Here is a 17,421-nt window from a genome sequence, read left to right as displayed (position 1 = left end):
ATTCATTCTAAATACTATCTGTCCCGGCTTTACTCACGTGTGTAGTCGACGTTAGCCCGACTAGTTTCGAACCCATACGGGGTCCTTTTTCAAGGGAGTCCGTTCGCGCACGCGCCGCGGTTTTGACTGCGGGACGCACGTGCCGCTGCCCGTAGAGCCCGTTGTATATGTTCCGTATGTTGCCGTATGGGTTCGAAACTAGTCGGGCTAACGTCGACTACACACGTGAGTAAAGCCGGGACAGATAGTATTTAGAATGGAAATCACTCACGGTAGTTTAAACGCTAAAAAGTATATCATATTATTTTTTGCCCTAAGCACATTAATATATTTAGGGGTGAAGTGTGTTGTGTGTGAAACGTGTGATATGCTTGATAGAATAAGCTTATTTTTGGTTCGTGATCATTTCGTGATACCTATTATGTTTAGCATAACAAGTTTTCCAAGGTTATTATTGGTACAGTATGGATGTCTCCCTGTTGATCATACGTGGATACCGGAATCTTAATCAAAATTCATTCGGCTATGAATTATGAATACATAAGTATAATAATACGAATATAAAGTTTATGAGATTTTTACATGGATGATGATGATTTGATGGATGTAGTTAAATACCATAATAAAATTCACCATTGATGCAATCAAATCCATGCAATTTGAACCTCCTATTTAAAATATTAGCATTTAGCATGGTTTCCTGTTTTATAGATAGGTACTACTGTGTATCAGTGACAAGCAATTAATAAATTATGGACTACATTAACAGAATGGCGTATTACCAATCAGATAAAGCTATAAGTAATATCAATAAATAATATGCGTTAAGATTAGCGAGTATCTCGCTGCTGATCTTCCGGAATGTGTCCACGACCTTCAATGTGAGACCGAGCTAACTTTATCACTCTATGATATTTTTATTCCTGTATATATCAATGCATTTGTAGGCTTCTGCCAATGCAATCGGAACCTACCAATGCAATTTTGCTGTATAACACATCTAAAAAGAACTCTATTTCTAATTACGTAAAGGACATAACCGCTTTCGAACTGCAGCCTGTTACAGGGAAGTGAAATCGAAGCTTCATTGGTAGAAATACGAATCTAAGTGGTTCTTTGTAATTTAGGTTGCAGACTGCAGTTGGACAGTAGGTACATGACGGGTATGTAATTAAAATAAAATTAAGTGGACATAAAATGGGAGATGAAGATTCTCCTTATTAAAGAATATAATCTGTCGTTATACTTATATTATTATTGAACTATGCGAAAAAGTTTACCGAAAAAATAATTATTTTGAGAAGTCAGTGAATAAAATAAATAGCTCTCGTTATATAACATGACATGCAACATAATAGAGAGAGAGCCAGCGCGTTATTTTATAAAAGCTTAAAGTTTCTTTGCGTAGATATTGTCCCCAACACAGAGAGGAACGATCAGCGACTTATAAACATTAAGAGTGTCTGGCAGGGAGTTGCCACGACAAGTGTCTGGCAATGCATGACGTGATTTCTAATATTATTCCGAATAACATATAAAAAAAATAGACGTTATACTTTGATGTAAGATTTTTTACACCTTTATTACCTGTTATATCTCAAAGCCACCATGATCCGAACTTCATATAGTCGCTGATCGTTCCTCGCTGTGTTGGAGACAATACGCAGATAAATTTTCTGCTTTCATAAAATAACGAAGGTCTGGCACGCGCTGGCTCGTAGTCCATAAGTAGTTTATATGAATCATTTAAAGACATTATAAAGACTGCGGTTACAGAATTCTTGTAGAAATACCTCTTTATTGTTAGAATCTTAATCAGATATTACTTACCATTGCAATGTTATGATTAATTGTTCTTAACACAGTTCTATTAATAGGAATATTTTGCATATAAAAGCGAATAGTGGTTAGAAACCAAATACCTACCAAACATTGAAAAGTAAACAAACCAGTTCAAACCGAAAGTACAAAGTGTAAAACATTTAATATTGGATTTAAATAAAATTTCTAAGACCCAGATTTCCTTTATGTTACGTGTCTGACGAAGACAGACATAAGTGGGTTGGGAAAGACGGGCGAACTATTACTGGTATAAAATAGCTGTACATTAGGCGCTCACCTGACAGGATGAGTGGAAAATGGCTTCGGAACCGCTGTTTCCAACCGGCTGCGGCATTCTGCGAATGAGGGCGTTCGACTTATATTTTATACCTTTTATACATAATTCCAACCCATTTGTTTTGTAATGAATTACCAATTTCATAACTAGCAATACAGCAGGTACCCATACGTACCTACCTTATATATTCATTTCAGTTCTTTCCGTTGGGAGACTCACAAAGAAAAAAGAAAAATTCGCGTATACAAATCCCGGCCGAACTTAATATCAAATTAATTATCTATCTGTAATATGTCGCTAGGTCACTCAGCAAAATTGTTATTTTGTCAAAAAAGACCATGCAATTTTTGATAAGTAAGTAGGTATAACAACGATGCTTATCGAACAGTAACTTATCGAAAGATTACAGATAGGATTGATTTTATTAGATAATTTAGGCGATATATTGCCTAAATTATCTAATAAAATCAATTTTCACTTATAATACCACAAGAGCTTCAAAATTATCGGGTATTTCCCGATAGGTTACTTAGTAGGATACCTACTAAGTTAGGACTCAGGACCGTTTATAATGTGCAGATTTCATGATAGCTATCTGTCAATTGCTGTTTTATCCCGTGTTTCAATAAGACCGGGGGACGTAATCCTCTCAGCTATTCCCGACGGTCGTTGATCTAATTGAGCATTTGAGCCGTGCGTGCGTGCTAATGGACTAATTACGTACATGAGAGGAGAATTGGTGAGTAACGCAGGACGCGAACGGTCGTGGGAGGCAGACGGCCTGGCTCCGCGGCCATACTTCGTCGTTTTATAACGAACTCTTCTACTATACCTACTCAGTTAGTAGGTATAGCTTACACAAATCCATAGCTGCACGTGACATTTTCTGTCCCTTTTTCTTTCTAATCTAATGGGCTAAGATACCTCTTATAGTTTAGCCATACATCATTCAATGAGGTCTTCTAATAATATAAAGTAATCCAGCTATTCTAAAAAGTTAGTACAGCCGGGACAGGTATTATTTATTCTGAAAGGTATCTATTGAGATAAAAGAGATAAAAGACCTAGGTAAATATTCCTTTTACAACTTTATTTATATAATGACTTGTCCTTTTCATAGGCAGGTTATGACCTATGTACCTATCTACTTAGTTTTAGACAAGAGTACGAAACGTAAGAAAATTGTTTCTGGTCATTTACATAACACTTAATTTGTATTTATTAAACCCAACCCACGTTTTATAGGCAACATATTAAGCCTTAGATACCTACTTATGATAATCATAAATATCTGATTATATTTGTAAGCACAGTAGGTAAGTATAGCACAGACAGTAGGCCAATTTATTGCCAATAGGCTAGATTTATTACTATTGATTTACCCTTGACGGGACGGTCAGACATTTTTCATTTAAAATACAAAATTAATTAGGATAAAAAAATTATTACTATTGATTTACCCTTGACGGGACGGTCAGACATTTTTCGTTTAAAATACAAAATTAATTAGGATAAAAAAATTAAAATAACATTAAGTATTTCCGATTGCTGTGGGAAGAACCTTGAGCTATGAACCAAGTATAAAAAATTGTTACGTGATATTTCAGCGCAACGAACCAGCCTGAGTATTCAGTGCAGTATTATTGGACTTCTACCGTACTTACCCATACGTTTTACTATGATATTCTCAATAAAATAATATTTTGAATAATTAATAATATGTTGCCTAACCTACTTTACAATATTAAAAAACCGATTACCTACAAAACTTAAAGGCGTCCACGTCGTTCAGTTTTATTTTGTTGATCAGTTAGTATACAACTTTCATGAGTTAAAGCTATATAAGTACATAATAAATATAAATTAAGTATGTCTTTGACTTGTTTTACTTGTTGCTTTTAGTATCGATTGTACAAGGGTACTTACCAACCTACTGGTAAATGATCCAAAAACATTATTTCCATGATAATATGTAGGTACTCATGTAATGACTACATTTTACATAATATCAATACAAAAAGTGCGAAAACATTGATATTACCAGAATAGAAAATGGATCTTCTTTTTATCTTATTAATGCATGTTAAAAACAATATTTTGTAGGTCTAACCCACCACGGAACAGAAATCTTTTCCGTGGTCTAACCAACAAAAATAAAATCTTAATTTCCCCATATAATTATTATCAACTGTAGCAATGACGCAGCACGTATTGACTGGTAACAAGTAACCAAAATTCTATAACCTCAAGAAAAACTGGTATAAAATTCCGAGCGACTTCTAACTTTCGCTGGCATATAACGGATCGCGAGAGACACGCGCCAAAAAAAATTAAAAAAACAAGAACAACAGTTCTTTATTCGCGCGTAACGGCTCCGGTAGCCAGGCTATAAGAACGATAAGCCATCTTAGTAATTTTAATTTAATGGATGCAGTCTTTTGACAACTTAGCATGATTTTATTAAAGAAGTTGTGGCGCACAGTATTCTCACTTGATTGTAAGTAGGTATTACTGATTGTAGCTAAGATGAACAACTAAAATATATATCTTGAATCGTCGAAGGTTTGGGTGTTGTCTTCTCTCCTCAGTAAAATTTGATTTTCCTACTTGTGGTCTGGTGGTACCTATAGTTAAAACTTGAAACTGTTGAGAGAGTTGACTTGTGTCTCATATTAAGAGACACAAGTTTGATCTATTCTTACATGAAAGTACAAAGATATATAATTATATCAGAATTAACAGGTCATATCAAAATGCCTACTGATTTAAGTCTTAAAGAAGTAAAGGACTGTAAGTAATGTTGTCATTTGTGGAATCATTTAAGTAGAATTTAATTTCATTTATATAGTTTCTTTTGAAAGGGTTTGAATGCAAGAATTTTATTATGTTGCTCTGAAATTTCGATATATATTGGACGCTTAGTAAGTAGTAATAAATGTAGAGATTTATCAATACGATTTCTTTTTAAGCCTATTGGGGACTTTTTTCACCGGCAACTCCTTTGGGCAAGGAGCGACAAAAGTCACTCTTTGTCTGCCCGTGGTGGTCTGCCTTCCCTGCCAGTGTTACTTCGTCAACTCACTTTTCACTTTTAACCCAAGTCAAATCCATATTAATGTTATAAATGCGAAAGTGTGTCTGTCTGCTAGCATTCAAGCCCCATCCGTTCAACCGATTTTAAACAAATTTGGTACAGAGATAGCTTGCATCCCGCGGAAGGACATGGGCTACTTTTTATCCCTGAAAATCAAAGAGTTCCCACGGGATTTTTAAAAGCCTAAAGCCACGCGGACGAGTCGCGGGCACCAGGCATGATAACAAACAGAAGTTGGGGTTATAGGTATCATGGTGTTAATTCAATTCATTGATTACTCTGCGTTGTTAAAAATAATCATCTCAACCCATCGTTGGCCTACAAGTCGCAACTGGGAACGGGTCACCTCTCAGAATGAAAAGGGCTCAGTCCACCACGCTGGTCGAGTGTGGAAAGGCTTCACACACCTTTGAAAACATTATCTTAGTGTTTTAATGTTGTATCGTGAGTCTAGCCGATTATTAGTTCTATTTATAACTAGCGACCCGCCCCAGCTTCGCATGGGTGCAACGTAGATAGGTACAAAATATGTGGTGTCAAATAGGTATCTACATTCTACTCGTGTGGTGTCAGTGAGGAGATTATTATAGGCGCCGCCCGCCCGCCCGCGCGCCGCCGCCTCCGTCTCGTTTTGTTGCGCGTTAGTTTTAAATCTTACGATATTTCATATTATTTTAATTTTGTGATATCTCGTAAGATATTATTCTAAATTAAATGATGTTAAGGGCAATTTTGGTCTAAATTAAATATTACAGATGTTCAACTATTTTATTTTGATAAGAATTAATAGTATGTCAGTAAAAACACCCTTGAAAGTAAGGCTTTGTTTCAGATCCTATTTGAAAATCATAAAATCGAGTATTGTGAGCCAACCTTAAAAGATACATGTATGCTATTGCGGATTTTCTTGTAGAACTTTTTAAGAGAAACAATTTCACCAAACATTGTTTTCATGTGACTTTGACCATTTAGGCAGCGCACGCCTCGGAAACTCTCAAATGAGAGGATTTTTTCCGACCTAATTCACATTATTTCAATTTCCTTAGGGATCTCTAATTTTTTGAGAATTAAAACTATACTTACCTATAAACCTTTCTCTTGAATCACTCTATCTATTGGTGAAAACCGCATTAAAATCCGTTGCGTAGTTTAAAAGATCTACGCGTTCATACATACATACAAACATAAAGACGCGGGAAGCGACTTTATTTTATACTATGTAGGTAGAGATGGATATCATTGACGATAGTTTAAAAGCTAAATAATGTCAATTCTTTTATATCTCTAAAGTCGTCTAAAAAGGCCTTTTAGACTACTTTAGAGAAAAGGCACTATCAATACTACATTATAATTCTAACAAGCAATTCAAAGCCACTTGATTTAATAAGGCTGCTAGGTCTTGTTGAGATGCTAATGACATAATGAGGAGAACTGGTAAATATTATGAGATACTACCTTATGCTCGCGACTTCGTCCGCGTGGACTACATTGAAACCCCTATTTTACCTCCTTAGGGGTTGAATTTCCAAAAATCCTTTCTTAGCGGACGTCTACGTCATAATAGCTATCTACTTACATGTCAAACAGGCTGATCCGTCCATCAGTAGTTGGAGCTGTACAAACTGCATTGATAGTCAGTCAGTCAGTCAGCTTTTCCTTTTATATATAAAGCTTATCAGAATATCAGCTAAACATTCAAACCTATTAGTATTAAGCCTAGGTTTGATAGTGTAAAATTGAAGGAGATACTAAGACATGCATCGTTTAGTTCCTGAGCACACTCTCCGAAACATATCCTGTATATAAGAACCTTGCGCCGATCGATTGTTAACTGAGTAGTTTCGCCTTGAAATAAATAATAATACTTAGAATATATATTTATTAATAAAGCAGGTAGTGAACGAAACACAGACAGATCTCCATTTTTTACTGGCTCCATCATTAAGGTGAATTATGTTTGGGTATACAAACGTAAGAGTAGGGACTGTCGTGGGTACTAGCACAGCCTTTTCGTTAAAGTTCGTTCGGTACTAGTAACCCTCTTGGTCGATTATATAGATAGTATCGTATCGTAGTAGTCTTGAGTTATAAGTTGTTTTTTTTTTTTAATAGATATAGCGAGCAAACGAGCAGGCGGGTCACCTGATGTTAAGTGATTACCGCCGCCCATGAACATTTGCAGCACCAGAGGAGCCGCCGATGTGTTGCCGGCCTTTTAGGAATTTGTTGGTCCGCCCCTTGAATAACCCCATGTTATAATCTAGAGGGAACACCGCCGATGGGAGTTGCTTCCACAGTTTGCACGTGCGTGGAAAGAAGGATCTGGCGCAGCGGACGGTCGAAGTGCACTAGACACCCAGATGGTGAGGGTGAAATTCCTTACGGTGGCGCGCGGTGCGGTTGTAGAAAAAAGAGGGTGGAATGAGGTCAAAAAGATCTACGCTTCAAAAAGCTATAAGTGCCATAATATGGCCTACATAAAACAAATATTAGGTAAGTAGATATACATCTTTACATGAGTCATGAGTAAATTGACCTTTGATAGTGGCATTGATTTTGATTACCTATATAGTTTCGTACCACGTGCTCTACAATTATTGATTTTTCAGTGCTATAGTTTTTGAATAAAATGTCACAGATGGACAGACAGAGAGTTGATTTCATACCTAAATTATTGTTCTATTATTGTTGTCTATTTATAAACGTAGACTCTACTACGAAAGTCTTATTTCCTTTTTAGAATGTGCTCCATCCATCATACAAATCCATTCCAAAAGGAGCAAAATAAGGGGATAAGCATAAAGCTTGTTGAAAATTCGTCTTGTAGCGATGAATTCTATGAAAAATAATTTAAGTACCTACTATTTTTCATGAAATTCGCCTGCAATCCGCATTTATCTAATTTTCGAATAAGTACCTAGTAGGTAGGTAGGTATTATAAAAATTACACTACTACGAAGTTATTTCACTATAATACAGGAAAACTATATTGAACTAAGTATACTATGATTTCCTATATTAATGTTTTACTTATATTAAGGTTCCAGTTCGTAGATGAGAGATTAATTACTTTAATTATCAATTTTTACTGAGAGCGATTGCGTATCTGACCTCTCAGATGAAACAAGTTGTAGGAATACCATTTTACGTTAACAAGTTTGGATTTTCAACGCCTTCGTAGGTACTATTGTTTTTTTGTACTTATCAGTACCTCAGAATGCGAAAGTGTTTGTTGGTTTGTCCTTCAATCACGTCGCAACGGTGCAACGGATTGACGTGATTTTTGCATGGGTATAGATAAAGACCTGGAGAGTGACATAGGCTACTTTTTACCCCGGAAAATCAAACAGATCCCACGGGATTTTTAAAAACCTAATTCCATGCGGACGAAGTCGCGGGCATCAGCTAGTGAATGATAAAATTGAATTGAAATAGTGTCATCTAAATCATCCATTCAAGATGTTACTCAACGATAAGACGCGGTAAAAAAGCGGAACATATTTTATTCTTGAGAATAATTCGTTCAATGAAAAACTGAATCTAAGTAGGTACTTAGGTATATTTTTTCTTAGTCATCTGTTCATAGCACGTGCGTTGATATAATCAAAATAAAGTCTCTCGCCACCTGAACGAAGCTTCATATCATTGTTAAAAGAAACATTCATCGTACGTAACCATTTTTCTAGCAATATTTACTTTTATACTCTGAGTTGTACTGTTTTGTACTTTATCTTATAAATTTACATTTTTCTAACTAGAATTATTTTGATTTTCACCCCATTAAGTACAAGATATTTTCTGATCGTACCCAACATGTGCATGATAAGTAGGCTGGGACGTTCCCCGGATGAAGAACTTTTGTTCCCGGACGGGAAACGGTCAAGCACCAAAATTAGTTCATACAAAACTTTGCCTGCTACAGATCTTTGATCGTACCCGTCCAAGCAATACACCTTCTCAGATACGAATGCGACGCAATTTCCATCAGCCTCTAGTTATACCTATTAGTTATTTGATCATCATCGCCCACCGATAGACGTCCACTGTTGGACATAGGTCTCTTGTAGAGACTTCCACACGTCACGGTCTTGCGCAGCGTAAATCCAGCCGCCCCCTGCGACTAATTTCATGTGGTCTGTCCACCTAGTGGGGACTATGGATACCCGCTGCTGCAATAATCGCATAAGGAGATGGCCTGAAATTTTCCCAGAGTCGTTTCAAGTTTAAATACCAAGAAACCAAACTATATAAATCTTATTTCAAAATTACTTTACAAATAGTATTTTGAAAGACATAAGTATATAATGATTTGTGTTCGTTAAATTAAATTGCCTGTAGCAGAATATTTTTTACTAACACAACCTTTTAGGTAGGTATTTTTAGTGAGATGTTAGTGTACTTAATACGCAATAACCCCACTATCTAGGGTCAACTAACCCAGAAGTAAAAGTGTACACTTTTTTTCTGGGGCTAACAATGTATTGGGGAGTGACCAATGACCATATCCTTTATCACTTACAGAGTTACATAGACTATTAAATGAACTTAACACCTGGCACACAGCAAATTAAAAAAAAAATTTACGTAGGTACATCGCCTATCTACAAAACGTGAAAAAGTTCACAACAAAAGTATTACTTAAATTAAACGGAAACACTTTGTAATTTTTGCGATAAACTTAACTTTTGTGTTCCCTTATCAACGACGGTAGACTGGAGTCTGTGACTAATAGTTTGGGAAATAAACAGTAAATACGACGATAATTTACACTTTGTATAAACCAGCCATATCTCTATTCTTCTCTATATATAAAAGTGAATTGCTGAATGTGTTGCTGATCGCAAATCTCGAGAACAGCTGAACCGATTGCGCTTATTCTTTTTTCATAATATTTCTTGAAGTCCGGGGATGGTTCTTATGGAGAGAAAAGCTTCGGAGAAAAATTCCTGAAAAAGAATCGACTATTAGGCGGTACGAAGCACAGATATCTACTCGTGTGGTACGAAGTTCGCCGTGGCAGCTAGTATGTAATAAATCTAAACTGTAGTTTTGAACCTAAGTACACTACTTACTAAAGTAAGCAGTGAACCTACTTACCTACTACTTAGATTTTGCACTAAAATTGGTGGAACTGACTGTTTATTGTACTTATTACACAGATATTGATTAGTCATTCAGAAGTTTTCTTTAGATATAGTTTAAAACTAACTAAAAGTTTTTTATTCTAGTGAAAGTTGTAATCCACATCCATACCTATTAGTAATCCATATCCATACTAATACTATAAGTGCGAAAATGTGTCTGTCTGTCTTTTAGCTTTTCACAGCTCGTCCGTTTAGCCGACATTGCAGGAATTTGGTACACGATATTATACCTACCTACCTTGCATTCCAGGGACATACCTACCTATCTAGGCATTAGGCTACTTTTGGTCCCGGAAAATCAAAGAATTATAATGGGATTTTTAAAATCCAAAATCCATATGGATAAAGTTGTGGGCATAACTTGGTAAAGAGATAGATGTAATCTCGGGAAAGGAACTAGAAAGGCTATTTTTGGTTCCGAAAAATTAAAAAGTTCCCACGGGATTTTCGCACACCTAATTTCACGCGGACGAAAGTCGCGGGCATCATTTATTGAAATAAAACAATCATGATAATACTTACCTCAAACTCACTGATTTTCAAACTGTTTACCTGCTGCGCGATTGCGGGAGATTGACAGCTACAATGTCACGATCGCAATCACCTCTGATTGGACAATCGCCCTACAGTAGGGCAATGGACTACTCTACACAATATAGATGAAATTTTGAATTTTGAAGAATAGATTAACTAAATATCAAATTGTTTTAGTACTAATTTTGCATGTCTGATTATGTAAGGTGTAACCTTTCTACTGGACAATATGTTATAATAACATCTCATTGTTAAAAATGTTTCTGCAAATAAAGAACCTTGAATCTTGCATCTTACGATCTGAGGTATCGATATACCTACCTACATACCTACCTACTCTTTGCCTATGGGGCATGGGCAGGTAGATGTAAAGGAGAAAAGACGATTGTTTGAGTCATCTCGTCACTGGGGGTGAGTTATGTAACTGTTTATCTGTACCATGATCCATAACGTGGGGGCGGTATTCTTAAATCTTAGCAGTATCACCCTTCCCCCACTCTGGGAGATGACTCGGGGCCGCGGAGTCTAGCCTGCTTATAATTACGTCGATTTACTTTAAAATGCTCAGTGATTCTGACTTCTGAGACGTGCCTTTATTATTGTGTAAATCTTTAAAAGCGATTATATTTTGTTAAGTGTCTTGACTCTTGATTAACTATTTCAAAGTTACTGTGTTTTGAATTTTTGCAACATCATATAAGTTATTTTAATAGCATTTTTATTATTTAGGTAAGAAGAGTTTTTTAAATGTAAAATTATAATTTTAAAATTAAGAGCTTTAAGAAAATTAATAACTTTTTGTGTTCTGAAAAATATAGATTCATGGAGTCGGTCGAGTTAGTTTAAATTAAGGGAGTTTAAAAATTAATCACTGTTGTTTTTTTTAACTAAATAAACACCTTCTTAATTTTTAATTAGATTTTTACAATTGCACCACATTTTTATAAGAAACCAAAGTAGAAAATAGAAATCATTTATTAATTAATAGATAGGTAAACGTGACTTTAGTGACAGGTTTAGAAAATATACCTATATTAGATATTGTAAAAAATAATCAATTTTACAGATTTACTTGATATCCAGTAGGTATACCTTTCTTATTTAAATTCAATTTATTAAAAAATCCCACGGATAAGTGATAATCTATCATCACGTTACTTTGAACTCAAAGATTAGAGATCAGAATGACTTAATTTTATAATAACCACTTATCTATTCTTTAGTTTACCTACTTCTTTCAATCTGAATAAACAATCTAACTGATAGATGACTAAGTAATTGATGGATAAAATTAAAATAGCACTTAAATTAAACTAAAAATGTGAAATTGTGAATGTGTACCTACTCAGATACCTTTTCAGTTTTCACGGCTCTACCGATAAATCGATCTTAATGTTTGCAACTAAGATGGACAGCTTCTTATCCCGGAAAATCAAGGAGTTTACACTTGGATTTTTTTGAAAACCACGCAAATGAACTCGCGGGCGTCAGCTAGTTATATAAATATAATTACCTCCTTAATTCTAATTCAATTCAATTCTAATTCAATTCTCTTTATTGCGAATTTGGGTTAGTATACAGATCTTAAAGGTATTATTAGTGTACATCCAAATTCTACCTTGCGGCATGCAATGATACATTAATTTAAACTACATTAAAAATGCATGCACATCAAAATATTATTTGCAGATACCTTAAATATTATTTTGTCCGAGTCATGTCTTATATCTTTTCTGTTAGGTATATAATCGTTAACAGAGTACCTAATAATTTTTTTCCATTAAGAATTTCAATAATTTTGCTTTAAATGTTCTAGAAGTAACTTCAATTGTGTTTAAGTATAATATCTTTGGGTAAATGATTATAAAGTATTGTCCCTGTACAGAAGAGACTTTTTGAGAAGAGAGAATTTTTACTATGTGGGTGGCGTAATTTAGAAAACACTAAATAACGCAGTTTTGATCAATCTGGTATTTTATATTTGAATGAAAAAAGTCGTTTTGCGAAAAGCTCCTTAGGTTTGCGGGAAATGTACATTATTATTCGTAATGGACATCCATAAAATTGTTACTTGGAGATAAGCTTTTTATAAATTATATACAAATATGCAGCTGGTCTCAAGGTTTCATTTTTGTAATGGAACTCGTAAAGCAGCAAACAACAAAAAAGTTCGACCACTTCGTAGCGGGTGAAAAAGGGAAATTTCGTAGCAACGACGTAGCGTAGCTATCCGGGAGATGTGGAGCCTGGGATCTGGACGAGTGTTGGGTGCTGGCACACTGGCACAGGTTGAAGGGTAGGCAGCGATGGTGCGCTGTGGTGTGGTAGTGGGTGGCGCGGGGCGGGGCCGGAGCCGGCTCGGCCCGCGACGCGCGACGCCGCCGCGTCTGGAGCGGCGCGGCCGGGTGCTCCGAGTTCGGACTCTCATTCTAGCCGCGACCGCGACGTCGTGAGCACGTGATGCGAGCGAGCGCCGCACCGTCCGTCGCCCAACCACGCGCGCGCAACCGCTCCCGCGCGAAAACACGCGCCAGTTATGTTACCGGTCCGCTCTGTTGTTATGTGCCAACGATTCGAACGTGAACGAGTGCGCTTCCATTTGTTCCCGAAGCGCTGACTGCGCGCTTCTCTCGCCAGAGACCACGGATTGCGGATTTTGTGTAACCATCGTCATTGGATGCGTTAAAATTTCGGGTGAGTGAGAGAGCCGAGCGGTCGTGCGCCTGCGGCTGGTTTGACCGCATTATTTTCGAAATACGTACGCCATGATCCGGTCGACCGTGCTACAGCGATCAAAACACTATAAAAACAACATACGTATTCGATGCTATCTAATCAATGATATCGTAAACATCAAAAAAATTAAGTTTCCAATATCCATACCTACTCATAAGTTGGTAGGTACTTACCAAATGATTGGAACAGTGAAATCATGATGAAACTGATTTCTAATGCCTATTTATTTATTTGTAATATATGTCTTCAGTAATAATTGTTATTATCATTTTAAATAACGCTAATGTAGAGAAAATAATGACTTAGATACAAGCGCCAACAAATCAAAGTGAATATTTTCACCGTAGCTTCACGAATACGTATCTCGTTGATGTCTTTTACTTACAAGTTTTGGAAAGTGCCTTTGGTCGTGAATTTATTTGAATAATAGAGCCTTGTTGTTTCCCTTTCCTTAACTATATTATTTACTTACATGTTTAATTTATCATTTTATATTAAGTAAATAACATTATTATAATCTATTCTTACTTTCTAAAATATATTTTTTTTGTTATAAAAAATCTTAACATTTTATTATCATAAAATTATATAAGTAGGTACGTAAAATAATAAATGAGCCTGTTGACTAAAATGGTTTTAAATATTTTATATTTTCTATATAATAGATATATATAATAGTAATATATAGGTACATAGGTATCTACAATATGATAAGCATTTTCTTAGTGCCATTAATATGAATATAAATGGCTAAATTAATACAAATAGCACATCTTATGTACTATTTGATTTCTGATTATTATTATCATAATATTAGGTATGCATACTTAACAAGTGCTAAAACGAAGAAATCGTTATAAAGTAAAAAGTAGCTACCTACCTTCTTATCTACCAAATGTAAAGTTAAAATAATTATGTAATACTAGATTATGCCCACGACTTCGTCTGCGTGGATTTAGGTTTTTAAAAATCCCAAGGGAACTCTTTGATTTCTCGGGGGGATGAAAAATAGCCTGTCTCCGGGATGTAACCATCTCTGTACCAAAATTCTTCAAAATCGACTAAACTGATGTGCCAATGAGAAGGTACCAGATAGACAGACATACTTTTGCAATTAAAGTAATATAAGTATGGATTCAAAGAATTGTGTTTTTGCAATAATTTTTATATAAAGAATATAAGAAAACCTACGTAGTACGTACAAAAACACAAATGAAATAGATACCTATTTATATTTTGCAAATATTCCTACTAGAAAGGTAGGTACCTACCTAGTTTTTCATGTTGATATTTTATTTGTAGTCAGTTAGATTGTAGGGCAACTAACTTAGTAGGTATACTTAAAACTCCTTTTCAGTATAAAATATGCTCGACAGATTTTGGCAGGATTGTTACGGGAAAATCATCTAGAGCTCAGGTTTCAGATTTCTTACACTAACCGCTCTCCCAGTTAGTACCTGATGACGTGTGAAATGGAAATACAAACATCCTTTGAGATCCTTTTAAGAGAAGTTTCTCAAGCCCGCTCCTCAGCGCTCTACATACAAACGTAATGTGGTTCTCGTTTGAATATTAACGAAACTCAATAAAATTTCGTAGACATGTTCTACAAATGAATATCAGTGTGTCTGTATTTTGCCAGATTGGTCAATAGTAAAATGAGAGTCAAGCTACGTTTGTTTGGAGCGTCCCATCTTAGTCCGCATCATCACTTTCCATCAGGTGTGACTGTGGTCAAGCGTTTGCCTATAATGAATTAAAAAAAAAAAGTACTACACATAAACTCCTCATCTAAATATATATTAAAACGAAAAGGTAGTCACCTTTACTTTTCACCAGACTGACTGCGATCTATCAACGCACAGCTCAAATATACTGGACGGATCGGGCTGAAATTTGGCATGCAGATAGCTATTGTGACGTAGACATCCGCTAAGAAAGGATTTTTTAAAATTCAACCCCTAAGGGTGTAAAATAGGGATTCGAAATTTGTGTGAGTCCAAGCGGACGAAATTGCGGGCATAAGCTAGTAAGTCATAAACGTTTAAACGTCAAGTTAATATTTTGTAAATTAAATATCTGATAATCATGTAACCATCTATGATTAATCTATAACTGCTTAACCAAATAAGTATGATTTAAATGAATATCTTTATTTTTAAAGAAAAGAAAAATAAACAATCTTGATAAGTGTTGGAATTCAGATTAGAATGAAAAAAGTTACATTTTATTGAGTTAAATCGATTATTGAGTTTGCAAATTAGGTAAATAAACACTTAGGTATAACAAGCTTCGCGGTTGTTAGTAAATAAACAAATAATTATTATTATTAAAAGGCGTGAAGACGTAGGTAGTCGGTATAAAAGGTTATGTTCAATACTGATGTGTAATATTTTATTGCCATTATTTTGTATAGTACATAATGATACCTATATTATATTATTAAGTAATAGGTAGGTAATAGGTATACAGTCATACAGAGTCACACCAGAGCGCCTCAACTTAAACTTTTGGAAAAATGGAAAACATAAAAAGTACCTACCTGCCTATACCTACCTTCTCATTTCAGATTGAAGCGTTAATTGTAGTAAGTCTATGTAGCACTGCCTTTTTAAAAAGTCGGTTAAAAAGTAGCCTCTGTTACTCCTTGGTTAATCCTCTACTCGTCTGTGAAAGTCCCGTCGAAATAGGTTCAGCCAGTTCTGAAGATTAGCCCGTTCTAACAGACAGACAGACAAAACATTTAAAAACGTTTGATTCGGTTATGGTACATTTCAAATAGGTAACCATATGAGCTTAATATGAGGTAGTTATTTCGAAATTACAGACAGACACTTTTTTATTAGTATAGAGTACCTACCTAAAGATTAACCCAGCGATTCCCAATTGGTGGTCCGCGGAACCCAGGGGTTCCGTGGAAGGGTCACAGGGGTTCCACGGTCTGTCTGAGAGTTACCTAAATAAAACGTTTGTGAAAAAGACTCATAACCGCGCCGCACCGTCACGCCTACACGGCAGTCTAGGATGGAAGCTATACCCGGTAGGTATACTCCTAATCGGTTTCTACACGGCATCTTATCGGGAACGCTCAATCGCTTGGCGTTACGTCTTTACCGGTAGAGTGGTAACTAGCCACGGCCGAAGCCTTGCACCAGACCAGACTCGAGCCGGAAATCGTACCGAGACCTCCAACTTTTAATACAACAGTGCACGCACTGCGCCACGGAGGTAATTATAAGTTTATTATAAGTTTTGCAATACTTATAATAATAAATATTTATCATTATCAAAATAGCCAGCTAGGGTTCCGCCAAAAAAAGTATGATCAATTCAGTACAAGTATTCAGGGTTCCATGGCCAAATAAAATTGGGAATCTCTGGATTAACCAATCAAACTCAATCAATTGCAGACACGCTCTACAAATGAACACATGATTTTATAGATTGTACCTATTACCTTAAAAATTAGTTCAAAGTTACACGGGCTTAAAAATTTGTATGTCAACATGTGAATAAGTAGGTAAATACTATAGTTGTTTTATATATATACTGATATAATTAATTGACCGAGTACGTATATACCTAAGATGTTTACAAGATCATGTAGGTATGTACCTAACAAGACGACATTTGTATCAATTAGGTTATTACGAAGTTACGGAGATGCAAACAAATACACGCACACCATCACTATTCACATTCGTACAGTAAGTAGTTTCTACAGTTTTAAAAATAAAAACCGACTTCGTTACACAAACACTAAAAATTGTAAAATAATTTAATTTATTACCGAA

General features: G+C 35.6%; 1 protein-coding gene across 2 annotated transcripts in view; it reads left to right on the top strand.

Moving 5' to 3' along the window:
• Positions 1 to 17,421, top strand: part of dpp (decapentaplegic morphogen) — a 29,671-nt gene that overhangs the window by 7,187 nt on the left and 5,063 nt on the right. Inside the window, exon 1 of one of the 2 annotated variants that reach the window (XM_034971287.2) lies at positions 13,327 to 13,585. The exons of the other annotated variant lie outside the window; for it this stretch is intronic. The gene's annotated coding sequence lies outside the window, so the exon portion shown is untranslated. Of the gene's footprint in view, positions 1 to 13,326; positions 13,586 to 17,421 lie in introns of those variants that run through there. 2 annotated transcript variants of the gene reach the window in all.

This window comes from Maniola hyperantus, chromosome 8 (genome assembly GCF_902806685.2).
Source record: "Maniola hyperantus chromosome 8, iAphHyp1.2, whole genome shotgun sequence".
Classification (NCBI taxonomy): domain Eukaryota; kingdom Metazoa; phylum Arthropoda; class Insecta; order Lepidoptera; family Nymphalidae; genus Maniola; species Maniola hyperantus.
This window is presented reverse-complemented; position numbering and strand designations above follow the sequence as displayed.